Source organism: Arvicola amphibius, chromosome 14 (genome assembly GCF_903992535.2).
Source record: "Arvicola amphibius chromosome 14, mArvAmp1.2, whole genome shotgun sequence".
NCBI lineage: Eukaryota > Metazoa > Chordata > Mammalia > Rodentia > Cricetidae > Arvicola > Arvicola amphibius.
In genome coordinates this window covers 18,510,223-18,528,849 of record NC_052060.1, presented here as the reverse complement: position 1 = coordinate 18,528,849, position 18,627 = coordinate 18,510,223, and positions in this window count along the sequence as shown.

Below are 18,627 nucleotides of genomic sequence, written 5' to 3'. Positions count from 1 at the left end.
AGCGCTTTCCTTCCAAGCTGTTTTCCCCTCTGTTCAGACCTGTGCATGCATGCACACACAGGCAAAATGCAGCTACGCGAGGTGTTTCCATGTTTAAAACCATCACCAGGGACACGTCTAAGAACGCTCCAAAGCAGGTTCTGCTCAACTTTCTCCTCCTATATCTAATCCCAGACCTGGTTTCTGGGCTGTGTTGTTAAACCTGAGAATTGTGAGGAGAAAAGACCAAATCCATGATTGTCAAATAAAGCAAGCTGTATTTTGGGGTGCACCCAGGACTGGCCCGCAGGCTGTCTCACCCTGTCGGGTTAGAGAGAGCAACCCCTACTGGTCTCTTGAGGTCCTTTTTATAAGAGAGTTAAGGTGTTCAAGGGGGGAGTTGGCTGATCTACATTACTAGACAAACACAACGAAGGAACTATGCATTGTGAGATTGGGGTCACAGGTTTAGTGTAGGCTGAGAAACCCATTTTGCAGTATACAACAGGTCTGAGAAACGGGTACTTATTCTTAACTGTCTTAACTACAAACCTTTTGTTTTAGTCGCCCATTAACCTGCAAGGTGGTTCCTGTTGCGGCTTCGCAGTGTCCCCAAAGACACGGACATTCTCTCAGCATCTCTAATTTTCCATAATCCTTTCAAGTGTGTTTAGCGTGGATTTGTTATCATGTTCAAGGTTTGTCGGAGAGAACAGGAGAAATGGACCCACACTGTGAGTGCTCTTGCTGGAAGGATACTCCAGCCAGAGTATGCCTTCAAGTCATGTGCACAGCAGATTCAGAACTGGTAAGGTGTGCACATCCCCATCAGGATGGCTAGCTCCACTCCGGTTCCATTCCTGGAGGGAATCTGCCAGTGACCTCTGAGAAACAATTCTCAAATGTGCACTTCTGTGGGCATGATGGGAACCATTGACTTTGACCTGAAGCCACTAGATCTTATTTTTCTCAGTGCTGAAAAGAACCATGCTGAGAGAATAATTATCAACCTAGGAAAGAATCAAGACTACCTCAACATTGGGGGGAAAAAAGATCTCTGATCCTACAGGAGTCATGCTGGCTACTGTGTTTAGGTCATATGACCTCTGTCCAAGATGACTAGAATGTGGTGATGTTTCTAGAAGGAACTTGTATTCAAAGAGATGGAATCACCAGTCAGCCTTTTAAAAAGTTCTTTTAAAAAAGTATTATTGTTAATCTTCCCTCCCCTGCCCCTTGTTATATGTGTGACTGCACGCATGCATACGCCATGGCACGTGTGTGGAGGTCAGGAAACAAGCCTTTGTGAATCAGTTCTTACCTTCCACCTTGCTGAGACGGGGTCTCTCCTGTTGCATCTTCCACTGCACTGTGCGAGAGTCTCAGGCAGTTCTCCGGCCTCCACCTCCCATCTCCCCGCAGGCGCAGGCTGCTGGGATCACAGGTGTGTGCCATTGCAGCTAGGCTTTCTTTTCTCCTCAGATTCAGATCACCAAGCACGTTTACCCTCTGAAGTCATCTTGTTGTCCCCTAATCAGCCCTTTTCCAGGGCTGACCTTGGCTCTTTACCAAAAGCCTTTTCTTAAAAAGTTGATTTTGTTATTTCTGTTTGTTTTCCAGTACATCAGTTCCTTTGAGGGTCTTGCCATGAAACTCTGGCTGGCCTATAACTCACGGGGGTCTTGCCTGCCTCTGATTCCTGAGCACTGGTGTTTAAAGGCGAGCATAGTAGGGCCCTGCTAAATAGCCCAGGTTATACTTAAACTACCTGCCGTGGTGCTCCAAGTGCTGGGATTACAAGTGTGCACCGCCACACTCGGGCAGGAATTGCTTTATTTTGTGAACCATTCGGGATGGAAGAGGAAAGCATTGAGAATCTAATCCTTACATCATCAGTCCACAGGCAACTCCCAAAGGAAGACATGTGATTCCAGCAGGGAACCTGAACTTGGGGGCGAACTGCATTCTTGAATTGATTTCTGTGATCATAGACAAAAACATAACCTTGGGGCTCCCCCTAGGAGTTGAAATTCCTTTGATTCTGAACCTATAGTTTTTTTATTTCATTTTTTAAAAAGGATAAATGGATAGTTTCTTTGTAGATTCCCTTGGTTAGGAAATACACTCGTGGAAGCTTCCATTTTTAAACTGCCTCGAGCAGACACCAATGGTTAACACTGGCACCTTCCTGCTGAGCCTAGAGTGGCTTCAAACTCGGTCTCCAGGCTCTTCTCTCCCAGCTGTTGTGAAGCAGCCAGCCCTGCCCTCAGGATCGAAGCTCTTGGCTATTTCTGAACTAATTTCCATCCCAGGATAAACTGTGCATTAAGTTCTTGTTGAATAAAATACGGAAGACCTCACGTTTGCTCACTTGTTTCTCATAGAACAGAAGAGGAGGGACAGATGGAGGACGCTGTGTTTAAACAGAAGCAAGAATTCTTTTTCTTGCCTCGTTGTTTTTGGATTTAAGTCAAGATGTAGATCTTCTGGCATTGCCGCAGACATTGCCCCTCCTACTCTGAGAGTCTTTCTTCCTCTACACAGGGCAGCTCAGCATCGGGGCTGGTCAGGGACACCAAGTGACAGATTCCTGACACTGCTACTATGTGTGTAGCTCAGGTCTTCAGGCCACACAGGGAATGCAGACTGTATGGAAGTCCCCCACACCCCGAATCTCACCTCTTAAAGAAATGCACGTTCAACTGCCAAATTTTGTTTGGGGAGAAAAAGAAGGAAGTTGCAAATGTCATGTAGAGGAAGGTTTCTAATCTGTCACCAGGGAATTGTTTTTTAACTGCTTTTATTTAGTTCAGTGAAACTTCTCAAATGTATGAAAGGCCATGTAAGTTTGCATTAGATAATAATGCCATAGCAATAGCCCATGCACTCTCTATGCAGTTTAAGAAATTGAAGGATTATTCTTTAATGAGAGGTGGTGAGTTCCTGAACTAGGCCAGCGCCTGTCTCCCGGGGGGACTCTGCAGGGGCGTGTGGCTGACTAATTGTAGTGGGATATTGGCTAGTGTAGATTTTATCATCAGTCTAAAGCCTCGGATTTCAGCAGTCCCCAGGCAGCTTTGTTTTATTGCTGCATTCAATCAACACTGGATGGAAGTAATGTCTTCTCCAGGGTAAGACCTTGGTGTGGAGTTCAGATGGGCGGTAAAATAGGTTCTGTCTGCATTGATACGCCATCTACATCATACAGGAACCATCTTGGTTTAACCCCCAAGTGTTTGTGTGGCTCAGCCAGGGTCATCATGAAGCTCTCTGAGGTGCCTTCCAGGGTCTAGCAAGTGACCACTGCAAGCTTTCTTTCTTTTTGTTTTGTTTTGTTTTTGTTTTTGTTTTTCGAGACAGAGTTTCTCTGTGGCTTTGGAGCCTGTCCTGGAACTAGCTCTTGTAGACCAGGCTGGCCTCGAACTCACAGAGATCCGTCTGCCTCTGCCTCCCGAGTGCTGGGATTAAAGGCGTGCGCCACCACCGCCCGGCTCATGGCAGCTTTCTTACCACAGCCTCCAGGTGATCTTTTGGATTTATTGTTGCTGAGCATGGGAACTGGCTGTGGCAGGCCTTGCTATGTCTCTCAGCTTTCCCATGTAGTCAGATCTATGAGGAGGAGGTAAGCAGGCTGTATGCTGTATAGGGGAGGTGAGGGGCTGGGTTCCCTAATCTTCAAGGGTTTGGTTTGTCCAGGGGGGACTTGTGTCCTCACTGATAGCCTGAGCTATGACTTGGCTTAGTGGAACCCGGGAAGAAGTTCCGTCACAATTGCTATGATAACACTACCCAACTACCACACACTTACCAGTGTTTACCTCAAAAGCCACTTCATCCTGCTCTTAGAGCCCCTTAGAGCCCATGCCCAGCAGCTAGAAGTTCAAGGCCAGGCACGTAGACCTCCAGAAACTCCTGTAGGCTCATATCTGTCTCTAACTTTGTCTGACTGCTCCCTGAGTTAAAGTTTTTCCCTAAACACTAGGTTTATCAGTATATTTCTCCTCCTTCCCTCATTCCCAAGCAAGTCTTGGCTATCTACCAGGCCCCACCCGACTGTATCACACACTTACAGAAGTCTGTACTTAGATAGACAACATTGAGAAGGGACCTTGTGCTCTTGTGTACAAAGGCTGAATGGACTTTTATCTCTATCATGAGTTGATTGTGCTGAGCTGGTTTGCAAGAACAGCAGGCAAAATCCTGGATTTTTTTTTCTTCTGCCCAAGACACTCAAGAGCTGCAGCAGCTAGAAGGGCAGCTGGAAATGATTTGTCCCAGGGCTCCCAGGGCTCCCAGGGCTCCCAGGGCTCCCAGGGCTCCCAGGGCTCCCAGGGCTCCTGGTATAGGAAGCACACCTTTGGCTTGCTTAGCAGGGAATGTGGCTGAAGAGCTCTAGAGAGACTCCTAAGAGCAGAGGCTCCGAAAGACGGCAAAGTGCAGACGGCAGAGAGCTGAGACTCATCAGGCAAGAGGCCGTGAAGAACTGAGTCGGCAGAAAGCAAGAGATTGCAAAAGCCAAGTGGGAGAACTAGACGGCAGCCACTGGAAGAGTTAGTTCCAGAGTCTCTGGCGTCTAAGAGCTGAGGGCGCCAATACCTGAAGTTTAGAACTGCAATATTAGTTGCTGGATTCACAGCGGAGGGCTCTCAAAGTCTAGAATAAAAAGCCTCTAACTTGAGCACCTATGGCCACAAGTCTCCGGCCTTAAAAGTCCAGAGTTATCAGCTTCTGACTTTGAGACATTAGAGCTATAAATAGCTGGCTTTAAAAGTCTAGAGTTGCAAGCCAGGCAGTGGTGGCACATGCCTTCAAACCCAGCACTCGGGAGGCAGAGGCAGGAGGATCTCTGAGTTTGAGGCCAGCCTGGTTTACAGAGCGAGTTCCAGGACAGCCCAGGACTGTTGCATGGAGAAACCCTGTCTCGAAATCCCATCACCGCCCCCTCCTGCAAAAAGGCTTAGAGTTGCAAGTCAAGTCTGATTCCTAAGGCCTAGAGCTACTAACCTCTGGGTTTGAAAGTCTGGCCCATGATCCTCTAGTGTTCTGGGCTTCCCACACTAAGGGAGCTACTTCTAGCCTGTTCATGATGTTCGTCCAAACAGAACCAAAGAACTTCCAGCTGTTTGCAATAATATCAGCAGGGCCTGACTTGCTCCAGGGCCACACTGGCTCTACTTCTCCACGTCTTCCCTTCAACACCCATCAGTTCTCCAGTCCCACTGTCTACCTTTGCCCTCCCCTGTGTCCTGGGAGGCTGACCTGGAAGCTCAGCGACATTGGTCCTGGTGCTGCCTTTTGACTGGGTTTTGTCAGTGGAGGGACATGTGACAGAGGCAAGACTGGGCTTGAACTTCGCTGCCACGCTCCCTTGTGAGATCCCTGGGTGGGTTGGCCTTTCTGCTCAAGGGATGTTTTATAGAAGACGTTCCCCCTTCTGCTCCTGGCTGCTCTTCCATGGGTGATGGCAGTAGCCCTTCTACTCTGCTGGCCGTAGCCCCAGGGTCCTGTGTGCCCACTTGTATTTAGCCTGTGTGACACCCGCACCTTCATGGCCAACCCTCATTTGATGGGTGTGATGGTTAAACTTCATGGCCAATTTGACTGGATTTGGAATCTCCTAGGAGATGGGTAGGGATGTCTGTGAGGGTATTTCCGGAGAGATTTGGCAAAGAAATAAAGACCCCACCCTGGCTGTGGGCAAGCAACCTTCCCTGGTTGGGTGATCGTGGGCTGAATAGAAAGGTGGGGAGGGGAGGAGGGAAGCTGTGGGAGCAAGCAGCAGCTTTTCTGTGTTTCCCCCGCTCCTGCCACCTGCTCCATCCCTACCGTGATGGACTACATCCTCAAATGGGACCCAAAAACAAACCCTTCCTTAGGTTGCCTCTCCTGGGCATTTTATCACTCCAGTGAGGAAAGAGACTAGCTCAGCTGGGCTCCCTGTTTCCTGCTGGGAGCCGGGGCTGCATTTTCCTTCCTGTGTGTGTCACCTTGGCAAATGGCATCCACGTCGACGCAGTTCTCCTGGTCCAACTTCCATCCTGCTCTTTTCTCTTCACCTATTCTAGGACCCAAAGGCCATCGAAGGCCATCCGTCAAACACCTCATTCCCCTCTGCTGTGTCTGGGCTCTTCCCTGTTCACTCCGTTTGTTGAGAGAGCTGAGAGCTGGCTCAGAATCTTGAGGCTAGACCCTCTCCATTTATCTTATCTTGGCTGAAGGTCTCTCTCTCTCTCTCTCTCTCTCTCTCTCTCTCTCTCTCCCTCTCTCTCTATATATATATGTATATATGTATATATGTATATATGTATATATATATTTGTTAAAAAAATTCTGCAGCTCTTTATCTTTGTGTGTCTGTGCTGATGCAAGGGTATACTGTGGAGGTCAGAGTTGTGGGGATTGTTTCCTCTCCTTCTACCATATGGGGTCCTGGGATCCAGCTCAGGTTACCGGTTTGGCACTTTTACCTGCTGAGCCATTTTACCATACCCAGGTCTCCCTCTTCTTTTTTTTTTTTTTTTTTTTTTTTTGGTTTTTCGAGACAGGGTTTCCCTGTAGTTTCTAGAGCCTGTCCTGGATCTAGCTCTTGTAGACCAGGCTGCCGCGAACTCAGAGATCCACCTGCCTCTGCCTCCCGAGTGCTGGGATAAAGGCGTGCGCCACCACGCCCCGGCAGGTCTCCCTCTTCTTAAAATAATATCCTATGTGTCTCTTACATAGTGGGTTTTTTTAACCCATTCATTTCCCCATCCACTCGCATTTGCCCTTCCCTGCCCCCCCGCACACCCCAAATAAAACAAAAATTTGAAAGAAAAAAGGAAAAAGAAAAATTAAATAAAAGGGAAAAACTTAAAAATATCACCTTGGACGTTTCAGTGTGACACCACGAGTCACACCGTGTCCCCTTATGTCCATAGGTCTGTCCTTGCAAGGGTTCACTGTGAACAGTCATTGGTCTGGTTCCAGGTTTCTGGTTCTGCTACCCTATCAGTGCTGGGTACTAACTCCTCCTATATATCCCATGCTGGCCCTGTTGTGTGGAGATCCTGCAGCTCTGGGTCTGCAGGACAGGTCCCTTCCCATGCCCAGCAGATCACAGATGGGGTGGATGGTGCATCCCAGGTCTCTTACGACACTGACGCCTTCAGATGTATCTTCATCACCCTGACATCAAGGCTAAGCTAATCAGCACAGTGTCCAGGGCTCCAGCCTCTCTCCACACTGCTCTTCTCTTCCAATCTGCATCCTCACCTCTCCCAATATGCACTGGGCTCTGCCTTGTGTCCCCACAGTTATGAAACAACTTTATTCAGGCTGAGATAACTTCTCCTAAGCCTGCCGAGTGATCTCCACTCATCTGTTTATTCCAGTAGCTTCTTTAATGGAAACTTTGGTTCAGAATGGGATTTGATAGCTCTGCAACAGATATATTTACTGTAAAAGACCTCTAAAACCTCTACCCAAAGACAATAAGCTAGCAGCAGTAACGCCATTTTGCAGGGCTTGCACAAACAGGGCAGATGAAAAGGTTAGGGCCCTTAGGCACCAAAAGATATCTGTGGTCAGCCATCTGCCCCAAACGGGGAATAGAAAGTCCCTGGGACCCGTTCCACACCCTAGATATGGGCCAAGTCAGCTATTATCTGAGTCCCCTGCATGTCTCCAAGGTGAACAACCCACCACCCTATTTGAATCCACCAATGACAACCCTGTAAACCAGGCATCTGCTTCTGTTCGCGTGGCTTTGCTTCTCCTACCCTATAAAAAGTGGGTCACCTTGCCTAGTGGCGCGCAAGTCCTTCCGAAAGATTTTGCCCGCCCCGCAGGTACCCTGTGGTACCCTATAAACCTCTTGCCGTTTGCATCCGTGGTCTCGGCCTGATCCTTGGGGTCAGGGGTCTCCTCCCTGAGGGGAAAGTCCTTCTCCAGGGGTCGTCAAACGGGACCAGAATCTGTTGATCTGTGCGCGTCCCTAGACTGGTGGGAGAGGACCAACGGTTTGAATCCAAATGCTGGATTTCAAAGCTGATGATCCTTTTTGTTGTTTAAGTAAAGTCACTCAGCTTCCTTTTTTTGTTTTTAAAAAAAGACTTATTTATTTGTTTACCAGTATTTACCTGCCTGCATGAGGTAACCTGCACCCCCCAAGAAGGCATGGCACCTCTTATCTCATTATATAGATGGCATATGTGAACCACTATAGTGGTTTTCTGGGAATTGAACTCAGGGAACCTCTGGAAGAACAAGCCAGGCTCCCTGTCCCATGGGGGTTGTGGGAGAAGGTTACATGAGATGACACGAGGTGGGGGGTCAATGTGTCTCCTGGTCCTCCGGCTTCCTGTATTCATCCGGAACATTTTCTGGGGTTATGATTGTCGAGGCTCCAGCCTTGATAAGCTTCTGTCAGCAAAGATTGGAACCGGGGCTAGCTGTGAGGAAACTGAGCTGTCAGGTCAGATGAACTGTCCCTGTGGGCAGCAGTAGGATGTGCATGTGTTTGGCGAGGGTACGGAAGCTTTGTGGTGACGAAGTGCTGTCTACCGAGGGCAGGAAATGAGATTTTTGTCTCTGGGTTTCCTTCTTGCTGCTTGCACTCCTTGGGGCCATATCTCTAAAACTACTTTAAATATTTATTTTATCTCCATTTGGTTTTTACGTACCTGGTCAGTTTCATTTTAACCCAGGCCCTGCTCCCCCACTGTGTTAGTGTTCTCCAGGCTTGGTTGAGTGCAGTCCTGACTTCTTTCTTTCCTTCCGCATACCTTCAGTGCAGGGTGAAGCCCACAGCCCAAGCCCCAAAAGCTGGTGCCTGGAGATCTAGGTTTCTTTGCTCTCCTGTGCCTCCTAGCCCCAGCCAGGGACCCATGAGGTGCAGTTAGAATCGTAGTTCTTCTTCAAGTCCTTAGCGAAGTTGGTCAGGTATTTTTGTTGTTGCTGGTTTTTATTATTTATTTTAGTTATTTATTTATTATTTATTTATTTATTTTAGTTATCTTTGTCCCCCTGCCACTTAATGGACCTATCACAGCTTTCTGGGACTTTCAACCCAGGGTAGGGCTGGCCTGAGGGCAAGGAAGGGGTCTCCTACCAGCTCCTCACTGTTACTTAGCTTCAGGCTCTTCCTCACTTGCCCAGCCCATCAGCCTTGTGCCTCTGCAGCTAAACTCCACCCTGGTCTTCTTGGAAGTCGGCCTGTACTGTTGGGGGGTTTTTGTTAGGATCTGAGCGTATCCCTGTCATATCCTGTCATTTTAACCGTGTCTGAGTGGCATGCCTCAGTAGCACTGAACACTCTCCTCCCGTTTAGCTCCTGGCTCCAGCTGCCTTCATGAGGCAAACTCCAGTTTGCCTTCTTTCCCCAGGCCATGGGGCGCATCACGTTGGATGGTCCAGATCTCCGTCTGGATAAACATCTCTGCTCAATAACCACCGGTTTGTTAACTGGGACCTTCCGACTGAGTCTGTCCTCCCTCAGCCGAAGTCTAATAGGAGGGCCGCTATCCTATCATAAAGTGGGTTGGCTCTGATGTTAGGAAGTGCTCACTTCTTAGCTTACGTGGGTCAAAAAGAGTGCTGGACCCACGCTAAACACCTTTGAGGCTGGCAAGCGTGGGAGGTAGCTTAGCAGGGTCCCTGTTTAGTTTGGGTTATGTACAATCCCCTACTGTAATAATGTAATCAGCAGCCTATGCCCTTCACCTGCACATATACCCTCCCTAAACGAATGACCTAGCAACCTCAGAACTTGCTCCAACCTCCACCTGCGTACTCACATTTCCGGACAATAATATATGTTTTTCTCACTTTGGGGTGCCAGGTGCAGGACTGCAAACTCTGTCCTTCAAGTGAACTTTTCCAAAGAATCCCCTATAAGCCACAACCACCTGTGCATAGCTGGGCATGATTATGATCAAAATCAGATTTATTGTGAGAAGAGATAGGGATAGTGGGGAAAATGAATATATGACCTACTCTATCAATCAAACAGACAACCACCAAACTATGCCCCTCAGTAACCAGCCCCTTCCTTCCTTTAGATACCATAAAAAAGAGACTCCAGCTGTAACCTGGGGAAGGGCACAACAGTTGGTATTGAAGGGCTTATAAATCTCACTTACTTGGAATAAGGGACTCAAGAATTGAATGTGCTAGGAATTGAACTCAGGAATTCTGGCATCTGAGGCGAATACTCTGCCAACTGAGCCAACCCACCTAGCCCCAGTTGTTCTTAGGTTTTTGCTTTGTTATCCTCAGCAGTGACTTTCCCCTCAACCTTTCTCTCCAGATGGTTTCAACCCTCTAATGTGTCACGGTGCCGTGGAAAATGGGGCTTCCGGTTCTTCTGCTTTGATTCATCCAACCATAGATAGAAGCCACTCTCCTGTGCATGGACTTTAGACTCTCCGCTTCCTGATGGTTGAGCCAATCTGACTCTCATGTGCACCTCTGGACCAACAGCAGTTGCCAGATCCATGATGTGGTCGGGCGACTTCGATGGGGTCAGTGCTAGTGCTGGGAATGCAGTCACAGCTCATGAGCTCCCCGGGGAAACTGCTGTGCAGAGGGGGGGGGGGCGAGACTGAACGAAGGAAAGACTGGCTTCCCCTGGGAAGAAATATGTGGGGAGCAGGGTCCTACAGTAATGTTTCACAAAGGGCAGAGTGATTCACAATGGACTCCACAGATAAGACTTTGACTCCTGGCCCACCCAGTTATTTTTCTTTTCTTTTCTTTTTTTTAAAAATTTATTTATTATGTATGCAGTGTTTCTGTCTGCACGTAATGCCTGCAGGCCAGAAGAGGGCATCAGATCTCATTACAGATGGTTTGTGATCCACCATGTGGTTGCTGGGAATTGAACTCGGGACCTCTGGAAGGACAGTCTGTGCTCTTAACCTCTGAGTCATTTCTCAGAGCCACGGCCCACACAGTTATTGAATTGAACTCAGCCACCCCTCGCTTGGCTTCCTCGTGTGTAATGGCAGGTTTCCTGCTAGGTAGCAGAGTTGGTTGTGACAGAGATACTGCAGTCCTTCTGTGTGTTGTATTAAGTGATGATCTGGGTTAGACTAGAAGAGGAGATAACAGAGCCCATACCATGTGACAAGGCCAAATATTATTGCAGGGCCTTTCCGTCAACATGGTTCATGATTATGGGCACGGTTATAATTTATGATCGGTCATGGCCAACATAGTTGAAAATGGCTGAGCTCAAAGCACTCCCATGGAAACGAACACCTTCTTAGGAAACTCAGTTGGGAAAGAGCTGGACCTGGTGTGGAATGTCCACAAAGAATGTGTTCTTCAGGTTGGGACTGGGTTCTTTCTGGACCCTCAGGAAAGAGGGCAGAACATTCTTACGTTGCCACATTTACTCTCTGACTCCACTCCTGTTTGGGGTCTCTCTGGTGAGGAGGGATTTACTTCCTGAACTTGCAGGTTGGGCCAGTGGGCAGGTTGCTCTCCTACAGCACAGAGATGCCTGGGCATCAAGGGGCATCAAGTGGGCAGGAGTGGCATGCGTGTGTTTACAGAATTGCTCCAAGAGAGTTTTAAAAGGGCCACGGAGTTCAAAGAGGCCTTATTGAGGTGTGGCAGCAAAGAGTTGATGTAGATGTCAAGAGGCTGATCGAGGGTGATCAGCTAAGGTCCTAATGCACCCCACTGTAGAGCTGTTGGAAGTGCAGACAGACGGGATCTTGACATGACATCACTCTGGATTACTAAAGTGGATCCTAAATCCAGTGGGCGGGTGCCCTATAAGAACGAGGAAGACAGCAGAGGTAACAGAGGTGCTGCTGCAAATGCCAGAAGCTACAGGACCTGGTGTAGGCAAGGACACATTCTTCCCTGGAGACTGGAGGAGGGTGGCCCTGCAGGCGACCTCAATTTCAGACTTCCGGACTCTTGGCCTGTATAGAGTAAATTTCTGGCTGGGCAGCGGTGGTGCACACCTTTCATCCCAGCACTGGGGAGGCAGAGGCAGGTGGATCTCTGATTTCGATGACAGCCTGGCCTACAAAGCAAGTTCCAGGACAGTCAAGGCTGTTACACAGAGAAACCCTGTCTCAAAAAAAAAATCAAAGGGTGGGAAAACATAAATTTCTATTGCTTAAGCCACTAGATTAATATGTCAAGCTGAGAAAACCAACACAGACACCCAAGGGTATGTGTCTTCATCCTCATTCCTTGCCCTGCCATCTAGGATGCTGTTAAACCAAAGACCAAGAAAACCAGGCCCTGGCCAGTGCCAGGACAGTAAAAGCCATTTCTTTTATAAGCTGTCTAAGAAGAAAGCCCTATCGGGAGGAGGTTTGAATAGTCATTCCCCTCCTCCCAGGAAGGGAGCTGGTTTTCCACAAGGTCCCACAGTAAGTCTCAGAAAATTAGCTATGGTTTCTGCCTCCCCCCCCCCCCCCCCAGATTTCCTCCCCGATTAAGGGCAGAACAAAGGGATTAGTAACCAGATCACATTTAACAAGCTGCTAGAATACACACAGGAATCATTTCTCTTGTCCTGTCTGCCTGCCTGTCTGCCTGCCAGTTTTGGTTTGTGACCTGTCCCTGGATGCAGAGGACAAGTTGGAACAACCCTGGTTGGACACAGGAGGCTCCCTGCAGGAGGGAGGGGTGATCTCGATCTTGCGATGGTGGCCACTATGCAGCCGAATCAGTCTTCTAGCCCTCCCTCAAGCTGAGGAGACTAAACAAGTGATCTTGAAACTACTTCTGGCTGCAGCATTCTGAAGTTTGGAGAAGAGCCTGCTGTTACAGAAAACCAAGGGCCATAAGGGACTGACCACATTTAACACAGACCCAGGGACAGGAATAGCGACTCCTGGGGACATTCCGTCCACCCTCCCACTTACACTTGCTTCCTTTGGTTCAAGTTCCAGCTATACCTAGAAAGAAGTAGGACCAGGTGAGACCGCTTCGGAGCGCTGACGCTGACGGCTGGCCTCCCTCAGACAGCACTGAAAGCAGGAACTCTTTCCCAGTTGCTTCAGAAAAGGATGTCTTCCTCTTGCTCACCACACTCCTGAATGTTCGCACGTTTCCTCTTTGGACTCTAGTGTTAAACACCATCCTAACTGACTGGGAGTCATTGCAGTTCGAGGAGGTTGAAGCTCTCTTATGGTCAACAAAACTTCTCAGCCATTGGTGAGATGGGAACTGGGATTTAACAAAGAGTGCTCTCCCCTGCTCCTGCTTACTATGTGTGTGTCTATACATGTACATTAGTGCTAGCACACATGTAAGTATGTACACATGCGTGGGAAGGCCACAGGTCAATTACTCTTTAACATATTTTTTGGGGAAGGGGGTCTCTCACTGACCCGCCGGAGCTTGCCAGTTTGGCTAGGTTGGGCCAGCCAACAAGTGGTCAGGGGCCCTCCTATTTGTGCCTCCCCAGTTTCTAGGGTTACAGGTGTGGCACTGAGCTTGTTTTCTTTTTCCATTGGTGCAGGGGATCGGATCTCAGGTGTTGCTGTTTATGTGGCAAGTTCTTTATCTACTAAGCCATTTCTCTGGCCCCCAACATTGCTTTAAAATTATTTGTGCTTGGGGGCTGGAGAGATGGCTCAGTGGTTAAGAGCACTGACTGTTCTTCCAGAGGTTCGTGAGTTCAATTCCTAGCAACCACGTGGTGGCTCACAACCATCTGTAATGTGATCTGGCACCCTCTTCTGGCATGTGGGCATACATGGAGGCAGAAGGTTGTATACATAATAAATAAATAAAATCTTTAAAAATGATTTGTGCTTTAGTTTTGTGTATGTATATGTGTCCTAAACATGTGCATATATGCATGTACACACACACACACACACACACACACACACACACCACAGAGGATGCATGCATCTGAGGTCAGAAAACAACTTTTGAGAAGTTTGGTTCTCCTCTTTCTGTTGTGATTCCAGAGATCAACTCAGATCCTTAGCTGTTGTGGGAAATGCCTTCTCTCACCGAGCTACCTTTCAGGCTCTTCAACACTATTTTCAGATAAGGGTCAAATTCACTGGTTGGGCCGAGTATTTGTAGAAAGGTGACCAGTGGTTAAGAGCACTTGCTGCTCTGTGCAGAGAGGGCCCGGGTTGATTTCCTAACACCCACATGGCAGTAAACAGTGGCCTGTAACTCCAGTTCCAGGGGTCTAGGGGGATCTGACAGCTTCTTCTGGACTCCCTGGGCACTCCACACATGTGAATGCATAGACATGCAAGCAGGCAAAACACAATAGACACATGAAATTAAAATTAAACTGTGCTTGGTGGCTCATGCCTCACTTGGAAGGCAGAGACAGATTTCTGTGAGTTTGAGGCCAGCCTGGTCTATATAGTGTAGTTCCCGGGACAGTCAGGGCTACATAGTGAGACTTTGTATTTAAAAAAAAAGAATTAATTTAATTTTAAAATTTACAGTTTGTAATGAATAAAGACATATCTTTGAAAACTACCATCCAGTCCACTACAGTGTCCAAACAATGTGGTGGAGCGTGACTAACACTTAGAGAGAAAGGATGGTGTTGCCTATATGCATACCACTAGTAAGTGACTGGAATCAAGAAAAAAAAAAAAACGTGTGTTTGGCCCCCTGGCCAGGATGGGGGTAGGGACCAAGAGGAGGACAGATCAGGGCTGTTAGCATCTGTCCAGTGAGGAGCTAGAGCAGCTTTGTCTGCTGAAAAAGTGAGTATTACGTAGAAGACAGATAAAGTCAGAATGAGAAATGGCCAAAAGGTGGTTCCAAAACCTGGGGCTCTGCTCAGAGTCTGGGCTTGACGTTGAGGTCAGTGAGGAGTCCTTGAAGTGACTCCAGGGACCTAAACGCAGATTTTCAAATGCTTCTAGACGACAGATGGCAGAGGAGTTAGACTGAAGGGGGCGGTTCCGTTGGGGGAATGGAAGAGACGGCAGCAGTGAAGAAGGGGAGAGGCTGTGGAGTTGGCTCGGTGAGCTTCATTACATCCAGGGATCCAGAAGTCACAGTACTATAAGACCACTCATTTAACAGAGAGGCATGACAGTGTGCGAACACGATTTGCAATTGTCTGAGAACTTTGTCTGCTCACTGTACGCAGCTGTTGAGTGTGCAGAAGTTAGGGCTGAGAATACACCACAGTTCCACCGGTATACTGGAGGGCCTGCCGCAGGAACAGAGCACCATGGCAGGGGAGAGGGCTCTGGGCCTGGACGGCCGCAGAGGATCTGGCTTTAGAAGTGTTTGGTCCTCACTGGCAACTATGTGGTGTGGTCTGGGCTTTGTCGTGATCACGGGGCTCCATCCTGTTTTTCCCAATACACCCAGCAATTCAATGAGCTTCTTAACGACCTCATTAAAATTTCTTTTCCTTTTAAGCCAGCCAGGCTGTATTCTGCTGTTTACAATTATGAGCTATGAGAATGAGTTTAGAAGGGTGGATGTAAAGAGGTGCCAGGGGACGGGATTTGTTAGGGGTGTCAGAGAGGTAGCAGCGTGGAGTGATATACCAAGCGGCCATTGGCTTAGTGGGGCTGGGAGTACAGACTTGAGATCATTAATACTTCGGGGGCTGTTGAAGTGCATTGGGGGTGGGTTTTGGCAACCTCAGGGAAGTCACTTAAGGGCAGGAGAAACAGAGGAGACTTCAGAGAAAAACATAGGGAGGGCGTAGGTGCCCATGCTGAGAGACACAAAAGGGACACGCTGAGGGAAGAGGTACTGGAGATGGCACTTTAGGCATTAGCCAGGTGAAGGGTGAGAGAAGCAGCTTCCTCAATTATGGGGCCAAGAGGGGGACTGGCAAAGCCGCCCTTTCTAGAAGCCCGCTGATCAGAGACCTCAGAAGAGGGGAGTGGCCAGGGACAGGAGAACAGCCTGGGTCCATCCGTGGGGCTCTGAGGAGGAGTTGCATGTCCTGGGTCAGGTGTAGATAACCAGGTTTATCCAGGTTTGTCCAGGTTGCCAGGTTCCTTATTTGTAGGTAATTGATGTTCCTGATGCTACTGGAACTCTGTCGCCTCTTTACACATTCCAGTTACAGATCCAAAAAGTTTTATTTATTTGAAACCCAGGTAGGGTTGTGGGGTGAAAGTTATATGTGTGGGGGAGTCAAAACTCTTAGGACTAAGGGGCACTCGGTCCTGAGTTCTTAAAATCTAAGGATTCCTAAAGACAAGGTGGGATGGGGATCATGAGCTGACAAAGGGCTGGGGAAGCTCAAGGGACCAGGGGCGGTGTTTATATTTGACCCAGATTAGAAGTCCTATTTTCCAGGATCTCTCCATGTGGATACCACAGTCTGACTATGTTTCCTTAAATCTTATTGCTGTGGAACAATGGTCTTTTAATCCTGTCACTTGTATTAATTTTAAAATAAAATGCTGATTGACCATTAGCCAGACAGGAAGTATAGACAGGGCAACCTGGCAGGAAGCAGAGGCAGGGCAGAGAGAATTCTGGGAAGAGGGAGGTTTAAGTCTGCAGTCATCACCCAGACAGAGAGGAAGCCAGACACAGAGCAAGCAAGATGTGACTGCCTCACCGATAAAGGTACCAAGCCACGTGGCTAACACAGACAAGAATTATGGGCTAATATAAGTTGTAAGAATTAATTAATAAGAAATCTGAGCTACTAGGACAATCAGTTTATAATTAAATGTAGAACTCTGTTGATTTCCTTTGGGATTTAACGACTGCAGGAACCCAGGCAGGACAGAAACCTCAGTCAACATCTTATGTTGAAACCAAACCCTCGGTGGGATAGTGTTGAGACACTGAGCCTTTGGGCAGTGATTTAGTTAGGAGGATGGTGTCTTCAGAAATGGGTTCCATGTCCTTGCAAAGATGCTAGACACTTTGGCAGCAAGGAAGGAGGTGCTGCTGTCTGTGGGAGCAGAGTGGGCCCTCACTAGATGCTGAATTTGCCAGCATGCTGATTTTGTACTTACTCCCGAGACTCCGTGACTGTGAGCAGTAGGTCTTGTTGTCTGTAAATCACCCAGCCTGAGGTATTTTGTTGCAACAGGCGAAACATATGAAGATACTCCCAACTCTCAGTCCCTATTCTGTCCAATCCCTGGAGATAACTTTTCTTCTTGTTCTAACTGGTTTCTTGTTAAGGGAGGGGCCTGCTCTTTGGTCCCAGCTGCCCAGCCACAAAAATAATCATACACAGAAAACTATTATTTGCAATACTGTTTGGCCAATAGTTTTAAGCGTATTTCTGGCTAATTCATATCCTAAACTAACCCATCTCTCTTAATCTATGTATTGCCATGTGACAGTGGCTTACTGGGTAATGCTCCCAGCATCTGTCTCAGTCAGAGGATCCATGGCTTCTCCCTGACTCTGCCTTTCTTTTTTCCAGCATACAGCCTAGCTTTCCACGCCTAGTTCTGTAGATTCTCCTGCCATAGGCTCAAAGCAGTTCTTTATTCATTAACCAATAAAAGCAACACATAGACAGAAGGACCTCCCACACCGGTTTCCTCCTTCTCTTCTGTTGCTTTTTCACTTGAAAATTTCTTCCTGACTTTGTGTAGTTCCAGGCTCCCTCTGAGGGCTAGCTTGAGTTATGACCCTACATACAATGCACCAAGTCCTTTTTTTTCTTCTCTTTTAAGTCTATACTGTTTTACCCCAGGAGTTCTTGCCATTTTGTACCATGCATTAAATTTTATGTCCTGTTCTGGTTTAATGGTTTTAGATGTATAAAGTATATTACAAAGGAAGTCAATTATATTGAAATAAAGTTATCAAAACATCTATTAAAACATATTTATAATGTGGCAGTGTATCAAGCTTCTTTAATACAATGTCAGGACCCACTTAAGTCTGGTAGGCACCGCAATTCCATGTAGTGATGAGCAGAAGGGTATTTTCAGGTGTTGTAGCAATATAATGCTATTAAATAATAGTATTTTTCCTGTTATGAAGTCTTGAGTTTTATGAATCATCTTGTAGACTTTAGCCTGCAGTTAAAATAGAAAAAAACATTAAAATTCGTTAGAAGTTACTGCAAATCAAGACAAAATTTTCCTCTTTGCCCAAGTTCACAGGTCGTCTGAATCCTGCTCATGCATTCCTTGAGGGGGGACTGTGGACCCACATTAAGAAATTCTGTCTGAGGCCCGGTGGTTGTGGCACACACCTTTAATCCAGCACTCGGGAGTCAGAGGCCAGGTGAATCCATGTGAGTTCGAGGCCAGCCTGGTCTATAAGAGCTAGTTCCAGGACAGCTAATAAGCAAGGAAACCCTGTCTTGAAAAACCAAAAAAAAAAAAAAAAGAAAAAAAAAAAGAAAAAAAGAAAAAAGAACTGGTCAGAACTGGTCTAGATGCTTCAGCTCCCTTTGTTCTGCTGTTAACTTCTTACCTTTGTTCTAAAATGTATCACAGCCACCTCCTAACTGATAACAGCAGCATACATTGTAAGCCACGTATACAAACTTGGCTAGAATTCAGGCTTAAGAAGCAAGGGTGCTAATGGAGGACCCCTTGTGTTTGTAAAGCAGTGACCATGACCTCAAGACTATCTCAGGAGGCCAAAACCAGACCAGGGTTTACATTTGTCAAACCTGTCCTGAAACACGATAATAAAAACTCAGAGACAGAAATTGGGGTTCAACCTGAAGGTCAGAAAAGCAAAACAGCCAGCCACTGG